Below are 17,088 nucleotides of genomic sequence, written 5' to 3'. Positions count from 1 at the left end.
GATCCGAGCTGGTGATGATATCTGGTGGCGGGATGTCCCATGGCTCCATAGCCATTGGAGATGGACTTATCCGTTGTCCTAGCACTCTCCCGGAGATCGAGGCGTGCCAGTCGAGCTCCGCTCCTGAGATAAGGCCTCGTGAACGGCCAGTCCAACTCGCCATCAAGGTTAGTTATACGTACTCAGCTATCTTTCTCCATTACATTATCTGTGCTTCCATCAATGATTACAAATGGTAACGAGGAGTGGTGTTGCAGGCTGCTATACAGAGTGAGAGAGATAGAACGGAGAAACTTCTGGCGGAGGCGGCGGAGAGGCAGCGGGAGTTGGAGGAGAGGACGACAAAGATGTTGGAGGAGGAGAGGGCACGAAATGACATGCAGGCAAGGGCCATGTACGAGCTCCTTGTGGTAAGTTTCTTCTGCAGATTAGCCAAAACATTCATGTAGTGTTTGTCTCATTACTAACTAGTATGACTGAGTCGTCAAAACCAAATGTGCAGTCTGTGTGCGAGAAGACCGGTCAGGCCGCTCCGCCGATGCCAGTGATTGCTCCTGGGACCACGGTGAGTTTAATTTGAATGGACATTACTTGCTAGTCTTAACATTTGAGTGTCATCATGCTAACGAGACATTGGAAATGATCTTTGGTGCAGCGTAACTCCAGACAAGCATCGCACGATCCTTCTCCAGCTACTGGCACGAGCCAGCCCGCTCCTACACCTCCATGATCATGGTAAGTTTCTCTAGTGTTTTGCTTAACAAATGCATAAAGACCTAGACTTAGCCTTATTTCCTCCAATATGCTTACCACAATGACCTAGAGTTAGCTTCTTTTCCTCCAAAATGACTTAATAAGCTTACTGACCTCCAAAACCATCAATTTTACCTAAGTTATCTCTAAAACGATCTATACTTAGCTTTGTTTCCTCCAAAATGACCTAAGTTAGCTCTAATATGCTTAGTTAACTAGGTTTGCTCAATAATGACATGTACTTAGCTTACTTGTGTCAAAAATGGCATAATTAGCTTAGTTAGTCATAAACAATCCATTTTACCTAAGTTAGCTCTAAAATGACCCATTCTACCTTAGTTAGCTCATAAATGATCCATTTTACCCAAGTTAGCTCTAAAATGACCCATTTTACCTAGACTAGCTCCAAAATGATCCATTTTACCTATGTTAGCTCTAAAATGACCCATTTTACCTAGGTTAGCTCCAAAATGACCCATCTTACCTAGGTTAGCTCCAAAATGATGCATTTTACCCAAGTTAGCTCTAAAATGACCCATCTTACCTAGGTTAGCTCACAAACGATCCATTTTACCTAGTTTAGCTCCAAAATGACCCATCACACCCAGGTTAGCTCTAAAATGATGCATTTTACCTAAGTTAGCTCATAAACGATCTATTTCACCTAGGTTAGCTCATAAACGATCCATTTCACCTAACTTAGCTCAAAAACGATCCATTTCACCTAGGTTAGCTCCAAAATGACCCATCTTACCTAGGTTAGCTCTAAAATGATGCATTATACCTAAGTTAGCTCATAAACGATCTATTTCACCTAGGTTAACTCATAAACGATCCATTTCAACTAAGCTAGCTCATAAATGATCCATTTCACCTAAGTTAGCTCATAAATGGCATATACTTCTTCTTCTAGTCACCTTTTTTTAACTTTCTTATTTGCCATTTTGCAGATTTCATTCACTTCACGGAAGCTAGCTTGCTATGATGGAGTGCTTGTTTTTTCTTTCATTCTCCTCTAGTATTCTTCTAGCTTGCTATGATGGAACTTGCTATCTTGATGAAACTTTGTATGGATGGAACAATGTGTATGTGCAACTTGCTATGTATGAATGGATGGAACTATATATGTATGCACGATGAAACTTATGTGCTGGATATGTCATATGTTTGCTGTTAAATAGCCCTGTGAAATATATATATATATATGTCATATATTTGCTGTGAAAATTGCTGGATTTAATAAAAAACAGAAAAAAGAGGCACCTTTGCCGTCAGCCGCTGATGGCAAAGGCTCCTTTGCCGTCTGCCGCGGACGGCAAAGAAGCCACGCGGCGGCCACCTGTGCTCCTTGGGAGCTGACCCATTTGGTCAGTTTGCCTACAGCGGCGGACGGCAAAGGCTTTGCCTACAGTGGCAGACGGCAAATAATGCCCACATTTGCCTACAGCAGCAGATGACAAAGGCTTGTCCCGCAGTGACGTCCAGCTGACGTCATTCGGCGGACGGCAAAGGCCGGATGCTCTTTGCCGTCAACGGCGGACGGCAAAGGCTACCGTTAGCCGCCTAACGGACTAACAACGCATTTATTGCCGTCGGCTTTCTTTGCCGTCAGCCGCTAATAGCAAAGGCCCCTTTGCCGTCCGGTTCAAAAAGCAGACGACAAAGAAGCTCTTTACCGATGCCTACTTTGCCGGAGCCTTTTGCCGTCCGCGGCAGAAGGCAAAGGCCTTTGCCGTCCGCCATCCTTGCCTTTGCCGTCTGCCGTGGCAGACGGCAAAGTAGCTGATTCCTATATTGTTCAAATGTTCTTGTTGAAAATCGGAGTACCATAGACATGCTTCGAGATAGCATTGACATGGTCTTCAAGCAAAGGTCGGACTTTGGATACAAGAAGGATTCATCAGGAACAACTTGTAGAATAAGTCTTACAGTTTCCCCATGGAAGAATGGGTAACCTTGCTGAAAAGGAAACTATAACAATAGGGCCTTCGGCCAGGTGTGCTAGGCACGACATCACCTTAATGGGCCATATAATGACAAAATGTTATAACTCTTGAAAATATGTTCCAACCATCATATCTGACCAAGATTCAGATCTGATTGGTGTCAGGATACCTCGGACTCAGGAGGCCTGAGAAGGAAAGGTGCAACACAAATTGTCGAGATGACATTGTAAGATTCTTGGGGAATGAACTATGGAAGCGAGTTCCGAAACAAGAGTTCATCATTAAACCAAGGTAAGAGTGAGGAGTTGGCTGATAGACTGAGCGACAATTCATCAAGAATTCCAACAAGATGGATTTCCACAATTATGTGAACAAGGAGATAACATTGGTTTGATCAAAAGATATAATGATGTATGCTCGAGGAGAACATCCACGAGTAAACATTGGTTGAAAGGTGCACCCGAAATATGGGCATAGGTAGCATGATCAATGTTAGAATGGTGATTCGATAATCATAAGACTTAGAATGAAGCTATTGACCATTAACTTCGAAGCAATAGGGTTGCTAGAAGTTTTGAAGTCGCACATCATAGTTCGATTGTCGGTTTTCCGGTTAGAAGTAACACGGGGACCAAGGAATGAACGGATATGGCAAAAGGTATCACCTGTATCAAGAATCCTTAAGAGGTGGTGAAATTATCATGACATTCTTGACATAAAAGATGGTAATACTCCAAGGTAAGGACGAACAAATGCTGGATAGCAAGGATCTCAAGGTATAACACAAAACACGAACAAGTTTGTGTTGAACGGAAGGCAATAAAGTGGTCGGTGATAATACAAATCATCGAGGGGAAATGATGGTATTTCCCAGCATGAATTCGATTCACACTTGGAAGAAGGCATATCATTGTTGATGATGATCACGACACATTTGTCGAGAGATTTCATTAAGATGTAATCGATCGGCAATGGCATCAAGTCAAATGAATGATGGAGCGAAAGGTTATTGGAACCAAGGGTACGACACAAACTCCAAACCAAGCTTGGTGTTCAAGGCGAAATGATATGACAAGGAAAATCGACGTAAGCTTAGCTCATCATTGAAAATTGTGCTCCGGGAAGAAGGACTAGGTAGCACAATTAAAATCATCATGATAATGATATAGCCAAATAGGCTAGAAATGACGTGATCGGGTACAAACTCGTAAGTAAGGAAGATTACTAAGAGTTGTTGAACCATAGTGCGGACTCGATTCAGTTATCGGGGTACTCGAGTGACTAACCACTCGAAACCCAGGAAAAATTGGAATCGATGAGAATGTAGTACTTGACGAAGAACTCATAAGAAGTTATGCAGTTCTGTGATAATCTCGAGATACTAGGGGGAAATACTCGATGACAGATCAAAGTAGAGGTTGGACTGGGGTATTGCTCTGTAAAAGGCAAATATTTAAACTTCCCCGAGAAATGGGATCAAAGAAGAACAATATGGTCAGAACCATAGCTGCAAGGGATCCAATCTAATGACATCGAAAGAATTACCCAAATGATTAAATATTTTGCAAGAAGCTTCCATGATAAGTTCCACATCGGGTCCATGGGCATGAACACAAAGTTCAAGGTCGACTCCCACTTCTCCAATGCATAACCTATCATTCACTTCTCATTTTTGATGGAGTTCTAGTGTTGAAATTTTATCTGGTAAATCACCAGGAGAATATGACTCATGAAAAATCTCGGGTTTGCACATATTAGGGAAGGCATTGGTCCAACCCATCGGGTATCTTAGGAACATATACTACAAAGTTCAGAAGTAAATAACTCAACCTCGAAAGCAGAGCGTCGTTGGTCATATCAGACAGAGAATTTACCAATGGCATTATGTATCAGGGAAAAATAACTTCTCGAGGTTTTTCTATACAAAGGACACTGCCGGATAATAATTCAACCAAGGATCCGATGGTCCTGAAGGGATCTGATGTGAGCATCGGTACTCAACCAGAGGAAGAAAGAATGCAAGGGGATCAGATTATAGAAACAACTGACTAATTCAAAGCTCAAATGCAAACGATTTATGATTTCCAAATCAAGGGATCAGAAGCAAACGCTCTGATTAAGGATGGATGAGTTGCGTAGGCTTAGGGGTACAATCGATGGCAATCTGATTGGTCAAGATCCAGCTCATGTTTAAAATGATGTCTGAGCCGGAAGGATGAATTCTAGGATCTGACTGAGGATTGCGAGCATTCGCAACATTTTGAATCAACGGACTCAAAATGATAATGACAAGGGATGCCAATAAGATTATGAGACTTATGGGATTAACCATAATGCAAGCAAGCAAGAATTACAAGAGCAATAGGTTGCTCAGGATTTTTGGAAGATCGAATGGTATTTCGAAGACTGTTGTGAAATACATGAATCAACTGGAAACGAACGGATACTCGATAAGGGCGAGAAATTATCCGTAGGGGTATTCAGGTGGCAAAGAACTGCAGAGAAGTAGGCACAAAATATTCTCGGAATAATAGAGAGAATTTCGGGGTTATCTGGTAATAACAAGATCAACTGGGAATAAAGTAAGGATGGCAGGAGTATGTATTTATCCATAGGGATATTTCGATGGTGGGGAACTGCAAAAGTGACGGGCACAAAGTCTCAAGAGAACATCGAAGAGTATCTTCGGAATCTTCTGGTGCACCAAGCAATCATCTGGAGTGAGGGGCTCTCCGGGAGGAAGTAATTATGAGAACCTAGAGTCAGAGTTAGTAATTTCATTTAAACCCGAATAGAAGAGAGTTTAGAGTCCCAGAGTAAGGATCGAGGAGTAAAAGATCCTAATACCACCCAAATGGCGACGTGCGCCCATAAGACACACAGGCATGTTAATAAAAGTTTTGCAATGTCTAGACTCGACTTCGGCCAAGGAGTGTGGAAGGGGGATTCCTACAGGCAGTCGGCTCTAATACCAACTTGTGACGCCCCCGATTTAATAGTACACTAATCATGCACGCAAACGCGTACGATCAAGATCAGGGACTCACGGGAAGATATCACAACACAACTCTAAAACATAAATAAGTCATACAAGCATCATAATACAAGCCAGGGGCCTCGAGGGCTCGAATACAAGTGCTCGACCATAGACGAGTCAGCGGAAGCAACAATATTTGAGCACAGACATAATTAAACAAGTTTGCCTTAAGAAGGCTAGCACAAACTGGGATACAGATCGAAAGAGGCGCAGGCCTCCTGCCTGGGATCCTCCTAAACTACTCCTGGTCGTCGTCAGCGGCCTGCACGTAGTAGTAGGCACCTCCAGTGTAGTAGGAGTCGTCGTCGACAGTGGCGTCTGGCTCCTAGGCTCCAGCATTTGGTTGCGACAACCAGGTACAATGGAGAGGGGGAAAAGAGGGAGAAAAGCAACCGTGAGTACTCATCCAAAGTACTCGCAAGCAAGGATCTACACTACATATGCATGGGTATCTGTGTAAAGGGCCAATATGGGTGGACTGTACTGCAGAATGCCAGAATAAGAGGGGGGTAGCTAGTCCTGTCGACGACTACACTTCTGGCAGCCTCCATCTTGCAGCATGTAGAAGAGAGTAGATGGTGAGTTCACCAAGTATCATCGCGTAGCATAATCCTACCCGGCGATCCTCTCCTCGTCGCCCTGTGTGAGACCGATCAGCGGGTTATATCTGGCACTTGGAAGGGTGTGTTTTATTAAGTATCCGGTTCTAGTTGTCATAAGGTCAAGGTACAACTCCGGGTTGCCTGTTACCGTGGACACGGCTATTCAAATAGATCGACTTCCCTGCAGGGGTGCACCACATTACCCGACACGCTCGATCCCTCTGGCCGGGCACACTTTCCTGGGTCATGTCCGGTTTCGGAAGATCAACACGCCGCAGCCCCACCTAGGCTCAACAGAGAGGTCAGCACGCCGGTCTAAATCCTAGGCGCGCAGGGGTCTGGGCCCATCGCCCATTGCACACCTGCACGTTGCGTACGGGGCCGAAAGAAGACCTAGCCCCCTTAATACAAGTGCAGGCTTACGGTCCAATCCGGCGCCCGCCGCTTAGTCGCTGACGTCAAAAAGAGCTTCGGCTGATACCACGACGCCGGTTGCCCATATTTTTTCCCACGTGGCGATTAGTGCATATAAGGTCAACGACCCAACTCAGATCAAATACCAAGATCTCGATAAGCATGTTATGATGAAATAACCACGGACACCGACTAGGGCCAGGCCCAGCTCTCTCCTAGGTGGTCTCAACTTGCCCTGTCGCTCCGCCATAAAGTAACAGTCGGGGGCCGTCGGGAACCCAGGCCCACCTCTACCGGGATGGAGCCACCTGCCCCTTCAACCCCCATCTCCGAACAATATCATAAGTAAAGTAACAGTATAAAGTATATAGCATATGCCCATGATCACCTCCCGAAGTGATCGCGGCCCAGTAGTATAGCATGGCAGACGGACAAGAGTGTAGGGCCACTGATGGAATACTAGCATCCTATACTAAGCATTTGGGATTGCAGGTAAGGGTAACAACTGTAGCAACAATGACAGGCTATGCAGCAGAATATGATTAACCGAAAGCAGTAACATGCTACACTACTCTAATGCAAGCAGTAGAGAGAAGGAATAGGCGATATCTGGTGATCAAGGGGGGGGGGCTTGCCTGGTTGCTCTGGCAAGAAGGGGGTCGTCAACACCGTAGTCGTACTGGGTAGCCGCGGCGTCGGTCTCGGTGTCTAACGAGAGAAGAGGGGGAAGAAACAATAAATATAATGCAAACATAAGCATGACGATGGAAGACATGACAATGCGCGGTGCTAGGTGTGCCCTAACGCGGTAGGAGGTGGTACCAGCGAAGGGGGGAAACATCCGAGAAAATTGTGTGTTTGCTATGCTAGGGATGTGTGGCGGGTGAATGGGCTGCGTATCCGGATTCGTCTCGTCGTTCTGAGCAACTTTCATGTACAAAGTATTCTCATCCGAGTTACGGATTATTTTATATTAATTTTTAAAGTTTTATATCATTTTCTAAATTATTTTTAATTCGAAAATTTAAATGTTAAATTGCTATGGGTACAAAGAAGTGTACCCACAGATGGGCTTGGGTGGCTGACCAGTAGGCCCAGTTGATTTGGTCAACTGCCCAGTCAGCAGAGGCTGACTGATGGGGCCGGTCAAAGTCAACAGCCCAGTCAGCATTGACTGTTGACTGGTCAAACTGACCAGTGGGTCTCGCTTGTCATAGTCTCATAGTAATTAAACAAGGTTAATTAGCTTTAACTAAATGATTAGGTTAATCTAATTCGGATTAATTAAGTTAATTAATTAATATTTTAATTATTATATTTTTAATTCCTTTTCTTTTTATTTTAACGTTCTAGGGGCTGGGCCCCACGTGTCATTGGCCCTAGGGTCCTTAGTGGGCACAGGGCGGTGCGGGCGCAGGGGCACGACCACGAGCGCCTGATAGGGAGCCCGGGCGCTGGCCTCCAGCGAGACCAACGGCGCGGTCACCAGCGCCCACGACGCCGGCCAGGGGAGGCGACGGAGGTGCGGGACTAAGGCGAGGGAAGCAGGGCGCGCGGTCGGAGCGCCGGAGTTGGCCGCGGGCGTGGCGACGTCGCCGGCGCAGGGGGTGCAGGAGCGGGGCGTGTGCGGGAGGGGGGGCCGGAGTGGGCAGAGTGGCGCGGTGCGCGCGCGCCCGCGAGCGAAGCGCGGCGAGGGAGAAGCGAGCGCGAGGGGGGCGGCGACCGAAGGGAGCTCACAGGAGGGGTTGAGTAGTCCGGCGGGGAAGGCGGCCGGGGAGCAGATGCGAGGCAGTGGCGGGGCAAAGGGGGGGTCCGGTGGCGACATGATGGAGGCCGCCGGAGGTGCGTGGTAGGGGTGCGGCCGAAGTGGCACAAGCGCGCGCGGGAGCAATGCTCCGGGCACGGCGATGGCGAGCGTGGCCGCGGGCGACGTCGAACAGTGCGTGGGTGAGGGACAAAGGGGAGAGGAGGAGCGGGAGGTGCTCACGGCGGCCGTAGGGGATGGGCAGTGGCGCTCAGGGAGGAAGACGAGGACGGCGTCGACAACGGAGAGGACGGCGGGGTCGAGGGCGCAGCGCAGGAATGGCGGCCTCAGCACAGGCGAGGAGGAGGACGGGGACGAGTCGGCAACGGCGGTGGGGTCAACGACCGGGACGAGGTCGAGGCGGAGCGGCTCCAGCAGGCGGCGACGTCGTGCGCCCCCGATCCCGATCTGGATCGGGAAGGGAGAGCGAGGAGTGGGGGAGAGTGGGGACGAGGGCTAGGGTTCCAAGGGGGTGTGGAGGGCCATATAGGCTAGGACGGCTGGGGCGGCCAGCTAGGCCCTTCGGCCCGGTGGAGGGGGGCTTTTGTTTTCAACAGTTTTCCTTTTGTTTTGTTTTTACCTTTTTATTTATTTTTCTTTTTACTGTTTTAAATTTTAGTTCCACATTATTTTTACTTAGTAAAATATGACAACAGCTCCTAAAATAAAGTTTGAAAATATCCCTCAGCCACAAAAGGTTTTAACCCAAAATAAATTAGTTTAGTGTTTTATAAAATACCAAAGGCATTTAAATAATGTTTTTGCTACCGTTTAAATCATTTTAGTGCATTTATACATTATATAAAAATGTGGATTATTCATCATAATCATCTATGCATTAACTGGCACAACGCGAACATTTTGGTTTTTAATATTTGAAAACTTTTGATGTTTGCCAGATTTTGAATTTGAATTTGAATGAGTTTCGAACTAACATGAGATTAGTAACAGTAATCGAGGTGATGTGGCATCATTAGCACAGGTTACTGTAGCTTGATTATCCGGGCGTCACACTACTCTTGTGCAGTGCTGTGGCACAATAAGCAGCATCATCCATGGCCGCCTCCCCTCCCATCTGCTGGCTATCTGTCAGTGTTAGAGTCTTCTGCATCATCATCATTGATTCCTCAACATCCTTTTGAATAGCCGGATAAATCTCCTTCTTCAACTTTTCAAACAATGCATTCTTCTTCATTTCACTCCTCGCTTTTTTCATGCCGAGCCTCTCTTCTTTGCTGAGTGTGAAAGCCCTCTTGTGCGGGACATTAACGCCTATACCCCTTGCACGGCCAGGGGGCTCTTTTGTGTCTAGAGCAATGGACAGAATGTCACATGGCCCTGAGTTCCTGTAGAACCTTCCAGGGATCTTGGAAGCCTCTACCATCACTTCATACAGTTTGACGTCACATGCGTTTTCAAAGTAATAAGTTTTGTCATCACGCCTCTTTGCACGTGCCCGCAAGTAGTCTCTGGCGCGTTCGCCCTTGATTTCACTAAAGGCTGGACTCCCACCCGGCGCTACTGCTTCTTTGTCCTTCTGTTCCCATATCAGTTTCATGCCGTAGTATCCTGCCACACCCATACGGTGGGGGTGTATGTTCTTCTTCTGAAGTTCCGATTGCTTGAAACTCTTCGCAGCAAACTCTGGAGTTGCCCTGACCCTTTTGAATTCTGCCCAGTCTGCCTTTGTAATTTGGGGGTATGCGGGGATTGGGTCCTTGCCTTCACTCAAGTACTTCTTGTACAGCACGTGCTTCCAGTTTCTCCAAGCATCCCTAGCCTTCTTCAGTGCAGCGTGTTCCACCTGCATTCTCCACTGCTCTGGAACGTTGAAGTGATCCATGATCTCCCGGACTATCCTTCGCTGTGTTTCTGTGTCAGCTTTCCGAAACCCCGACAGATTAATGTTGAGTCTTGCCATGCCAACAAATCCACACACACTCCTGAACCTCATGCGTGCTTTATCTGGTTTAGTTGGAGCCCAGGACTTTAAATCAATCTCGGTTACTTCATATACACCTTTAGGCTGGTGTGTGGGCTTCCTTGGAGCGTTCCTCCATGTCCTAACCAGAAGGGTAATTATTGCAGCTCTATCCCGTTCAAGACTACTTGATCCCTCACAATCTGCTGAAGACCTAGGGGTGTCCGAATCAGATGAAGATACACGGCCTGAATGAGTGCTGTTCCTGCTACTCGGCATCTGTAGAGAACACATGCGAAACTCAGGAAAGGAGGATAATCATAAAACTAACAACTTGGTATTAAGCTTTCTAAACATGCCATGCAATAATTTAGAAAATGTACGGCTAATTTGTTAAGTTTGCGTGACTCGGGCGCCCGCCATCTATAAATAGGCAATAACTTATTAGAACAAATACAGCTTATATGTAGTAAGGAAGGTAGATAATGAACATATATACGCTCTTCGTTATTTTATAGCCAATTTGGGAACATACAGAACGAAATTGGAAGAGGGATTGCGAGGAAATATGCCTCACCGTGATGGAGAGTAGTAACTGACAGGCTTCTTAATTCAAATCCGGCCGGACCACAGGAGAGGCGAGGGTTACTGCATTGATATGCTCGAGGGTGGCTGCCGAGCAAACGAAGACGGCGAGGCGTGGGCCGCCGTGTGTTGAGAACGGCAGTGGAGGTAGGCTTGACGCCGAAGAGCGGGCACACGGCCGGGATGAGTACGGCGGCGCCGGAGAGGGTTCTGCCGTGGATCTGGGGGAGGGGGGAGCTGGCGAAGGAGATTGGGTGGACTAGTTGAGTGAAACGCGGGCGTACGGTGGCGGGGGGGGGGGGGTGTTGGCGGCCTAGGTGAAAAGGGTGAAAAATATCCCCGTTCGCCGCGCGCACGGAAAGGCCTATGCAAACGGTTGCCTCTAAGCGGTCGTGTGCACAAACAGAATAATTTCGTTTGAAATGAAGACGTACTAATTTTGAAATGAAGACGTGAGTTCATCATTTCTCATCTAAATTTTTCGCATGTAAACCAATCACAATTTTACCACGGGTTTGATTTGCTGGCGCATTTCAGGTCTCGTGTGCTATATGTAAGACATTTTTTGGCATTTACCATGCATGTTTGCATATAAATCAATTCCTAGCCGGACTGCATTTCCTGTCGAAACAGATGAGGATTGTCGTTTGATCTGGGAGCATCCAACGGTGCAGACGTACGATCTGTGGGTTTTGGGTTTTGGCCAATCAGAATGCACGACTCAGATCGCACGCGCAGCGAGGGGTGGGGCATCGGCCACGGTTTGGTAGGCACACGGCTTTCGTGTGTGAACCGTGTGCTATTTGAAAACATTTTTTAGGGGAAGGGGCTATTTGAAAACATGTACATGTGTTGTCGAAAGGATGAGGATCGCCGTTCGATCAAGGAGAATCCAACGGTGCAGACGTACGATCCGTGGGGTTTGGGTTCTGGCCAATCAGAGCGCACGACTCAGATCGCGCGCGTGGCAGAGGGGTGGGGGGTGCATCGGCCACGGTTTAGTGGACACATGGCTTTCGTGAGTGAACCGTGTGCTCTTTGAAAACATTTACATTACCTAACATCATATTTTTGTTCGAATGAAAACATGAGTTCATCGTTTCGCCTCCAATTTTTTTCCACGGTAAGAAATCATGAGTATAGTGGAGAGTGTCATATACTAGTATCATGAATATACAATACATATGATACTACCTTTAATTAATTATAGCGCATAGTATAATACATAGAGTATAGTATATATCATATATATATATCATATTTATTGCCATGCATGACCCAAATTAGCATCGCATTTAACATGATACGGTATCTACCTACTATATGTTACTCTAACCCTCTTTATATATATTTATTCTTTGCCACATCAGCATATATACTTGCTATTTCTGAGTGCATGACATCGTGGGCTATGATACCACCACTATGGCCAGCCTTATATAGGGAGTATCATATAGTACTATATATATATATATATAGTATCATGCATATGATACTAGTGTATGATACTACGTACGTACCTTCATAGTGCATATATAGTATCATAGAGTAGTACTTGCTCCCTCTGTAAACTAATATAAGAGCGTTTAGATTACTAAATAGTGACCTAAACGCTCTTATATTAGTTTACGGAGGGAGTATATATCATAGATGACCGTATTTATGGCCATGCATGACACAAAGTAGTATAGCATTTATTATTATATATATATATTACGGTATCTACCTATGTTAGTGCTTCTTTTCCACATCATCATATTTTCTATTCCCGGGTGCATGATACCGGCTATGATACCCCCAGTATGGCCACCCTAATAAGGCTGGTCGTAATATGGGAGTATCAAGCGGTATGATGCATGCCAACTAGACTTTTTGGATGATGTGGCACACAGTTAAATGATGAAAGAGAGGGTGTACATGTGGTATCATATCATGATACCGTATCATATTAAATGTTGTACTAGTTTGTGTCATGCATGGTAATTAATAAGGAACCTAAGATACTAACTCATGATACTATGCATGCGCGCATTACTGAGGTATTGCCGATCATATACTAGTATCATGCATATATACTCCCTCCTTAGGCTTATCTCAAAATTTTAGTTTTTCCATTTTATAAGGCTCAATTTGGTTGTTCCCCATCACATGTCCAGATTCCAAGGTGCATTAAATCATTGCATGCAAGTATTAAGAGAAAGTTGACCAATGCATGTACTTTATATATGCATGCATGTATTGCAATTAATACATTGGAAAACATAAATTTTTAAGGAAAACAAAAGCATTAATTGGGTGTTCTTGCAAACTACAAAAGGTATTCCACCACTCAACATCTACCTTGGTTGGTGAGATTTTTGAATTGATCCCTATAAGGCTGGTTGTAATGGGGAGTATCATATACATATATACTAGTAGTATCATGCATATATATGATAGTGTAGCTAGGATACTAGCTACTTCCGTAATGCATAGTATCATAAGTTAACATCTTAGGTTGCCTTACCAATCACACAAAGTAGTAGTGCAACATTTAATATGACACGGTGTCATGATATGATATCACATCCTCTTTTGTGTGCCACATCATCCAGAAAGTCTAGTTGACATGCATGATACCGCTTATGATAATACCATTACAACCAGCCTAGCTAAACCGGAAATGAGGGAGTATGAGACTAGCTACCCACAATGGAGAGTAGTACACTGGTAATATACACATATCCCTAGACTATATATGTTACTACCTTCATAGTGGGTAGTAACATAAGTCTAGTGTCATGCAAAGCTTCATTTCTTAGGTTACAGACTCATATTGCATTGGGACATGTGATGCTACAATAACTATCTAAGTTACTGAAACTATCTCTCTTCTCATTAACTTATTGCCACATAAGCAAGTTTGCTGAGTTGGAGTCGGTGTTACTGCTGAAGTTACTCCCACTATGCCTAGTCTGATACTAGCTAGTCGTCTATGATATACTAGCTACCTCACTAAGAGCATGGTTAATAATACAGCCAAGGGTCGACTATAAGAAGTTGACATGTCATATAAGACAACCTCTTAGCGGGTATGTACAATAATAAGTTTTTTATACGTACTAGTTTATCAATAGTTGGCCCACCTTACATCCTCACAAAGTGTCTTGGGTCTCCTGTTGCAGCTGGCTCTACTAACCAAGAGCCCGCTTCTCTTCTCTTTCCTCGAACTAATAAGCACATATATATTATTCTATTCCTTATAGCCAGACTACCCACAGTGGGAGTAACATAGGTAGCAACATCACACATATCTAGATAAAATAGATGATGTGGAAAGCAATAAATGAAGAAATGGAGGAAAGTGGATGTGTGTGATGTTACTACCTATGTTACTCCCACTGTGGGTTTACTATACCGTACCCAGAGTGGGAGTAACATAGGTAGTAACATCACACATATCTAGATAAAGTAGATGATTTGGCAAGCAATAAATGAAGAAAGAGAGCAAAGTAGTAACATAGCTAGTTACTAGTAGTATGAGTAACATCACATGTACATATCAAGGCAAGATGTGTCTATAGCCTAATAAATGAAGTGTTGCATGTTACCACATATATATGTTACTCCCCACTATAGAGGTAGTAACATAGACTAGTGTAACACATGGGCATGTTACTAGTCTATGTTACTACCCATTGTGGCTAGTCTGAGTAACATCACACATCTCAAGGCAAGATGAGTCTATAGCCTAATAAATGAAGTGTTGCATGTTACTACACATATGTTACTCCCCACTATAGAGGTAGTAACATAGACTAGTAACATTCTATATTACTAGCCATTGTGGTTAGTCTTATGTCACTCTATTGTGTACTTACTTGCTCTAATAATGCATAGTATCATAGAGTAGCTAGTATCGTATGTAGTACTTTATTTATATTGTCATGCATGACACATAGTAGCATAACATTTATTATGATACGGTTTCATGATATGATACTTAACCCTCTCTTTCTTCATTTAATTAATTCTATGACAGCTCATCAAAATTTCCTAGTTGGCATGCATGATACTAGCTATGATACCCCCTTACTATCAGCCTAGCAAAGGTGTACAGATCATTTGTGCGTCACTTTGTGAGTTTTCATCCATTTGTTCGAGAAGCGGGGAGAAGTTTCAAACATTTCAGCCGCGAGGTGCGGCCACTAGCGTAGGCCTAGTTGGTATTTTAATTACAGAAAATCCAGATGGAGTTCGGACATCATCAAAATCGATGTGTGCCTGTGGCGTGCTCTCACGACCCCATGGAAAAAAATGGTAAAGTTTGGCACAAGTTTTGATGACCGCTCCTTCCAAACCGGAGCATCTCACATGAAGGATCATGGTTTTCCAAAAGGAGACGTGTCAATTCAAACTCCTGTGGCCGGTGACTTCATCGTTTGGCCTCATAAAAATTTCCACGGTACGCAATCACCATTATACCACGGGTTTGATTTTCTGGCGCATTTCAGGTATCGTTAGCTATATTTAAGACATTTTTTGATATTAACGTGCATTTTGTGCATAAAAATAAAATTACAACCGGATCTGCATGTGCTGTCGAAAGGTATGAGGATCGTCGTTCGATCTGGGAGCATCCAACGATGCAGACATACGATCTGTGGGGTTTGGGTTCTGGCCAATCAGAAAGCACGACTCAGATCGTGGGCGGGGTGGTGGCGGGGTTTGGTCGGTACACGGCTTTCATCAACGAACCATGTGCTATTCGCAAACCAGATTGCATATTTTTGTTCACACATACTGTAGTGAGATCGATTGAGTGTACTACCTCTATGATATAATAATAATAATAACAAAAAACAGTTCATATTCATTGCCTGAGCTGACAACATATCAAGGTCAACATATTAACGGTTCTTACATCAGCAGAAAACCGGGCATAACTCACAAATTCAGTACACGCGACAGTTCTGAATTGAACGAATTAAGTTGCAGGGTAGGCATAAAGACTAGTCTTATAGCTTAATTCCCATGTACATGTGGGAACTCGGATCATTAAGTTGACCCCGAATGAACTTGGGATTTTTGATGATTTTAAACTTCTTCTCTTTTGCACTGGTGCGTGATCCCATGGCTGGCAACTCATCAAATTCATCGTACTCGTCCTGATCGGCAACATCGTCGACACCCAGTACCCTTCTCTTCCCATGCATCGCTAAATGGCCGTTCTTATGCAAGGGGTCTTCCACAAAGAAAATCTGGGTAGCATCGCTGGCAAGAATAAATGGGTCCGCGTGATATGCCATCGTTGTCCTGTTAACACAGGTCTTCCTGTACTCATCAATCCTTACCTGACCAAGAGGGATCCATGCGCACCTGAATAATGCCACCTTAACTTTCACATAGTCAAGCTCCCAAATCTCTTTGATGGTTCCATAGTATACCCTTTTATCAGCTTCATTTACAGTCATGCATTCTATTCGAACAGAGCTGTTCTGATACGAGGTCTTCTTATCACGTTCCTCGGTGTAGAACATGTATCCATTTATGCCATATGCTTGGTACGTCAGCACCGTAGGTGATGTCTTTTGTGCCAACCACGTAGCAATGTCATCGATGGATCCTTGTGCCAAACGATTCTTCAGCCATTCGGCGTAGTTCTTAGTGAGCTCCTTCATCTCCACCTCTGATGAAGGCACCATTGGTAAGAATATTTGGCATATCTCCGCCAAGTGTTCTTCGGCATAAGCAATGAGAACTGGGCTGTTAAGCAGTACAGCCAAATGGGCTTCTCTGCCAATTCTCCAGGTGCAGCCATTTGCGTGCCAGCAAGGACTGGCTTACCTTTCAGCCTTCCCTCGTGGCGCGAGAGGGGCAAATCTATAGGTCTTTGTTTCATGTATTCGGTGCAAAACTCAACCACCTCCTCCGCGGTATAGCCTTCTAGGATGCTTGCCTCTGGATGGTTTCGGTTCCGACAAAATGTTGGGGAACGTAGTAATTTCAAAAAAATTCCTACGCACACGCAAGATCATGGTGATGCA

The sequence above is a fragment of the Triticum aestivum genome, chromosome 1D, assembly GCF_018294505.1.
Source record: "Triticum aestivum cultivar Chinese Spring chromosome 1D, IWGSC CS RefSeq v2.1, whole genome shotgun sequence".
NCBI classification, from domain to species: Eukaryota; Viridiplantae; Streptophyta; class Magnoliopsida; order Poales; family Poaceae; genus Triticum; species Triticum aestivum.
Note: the sequence above shows the minus strand (reverse complement) of the source record.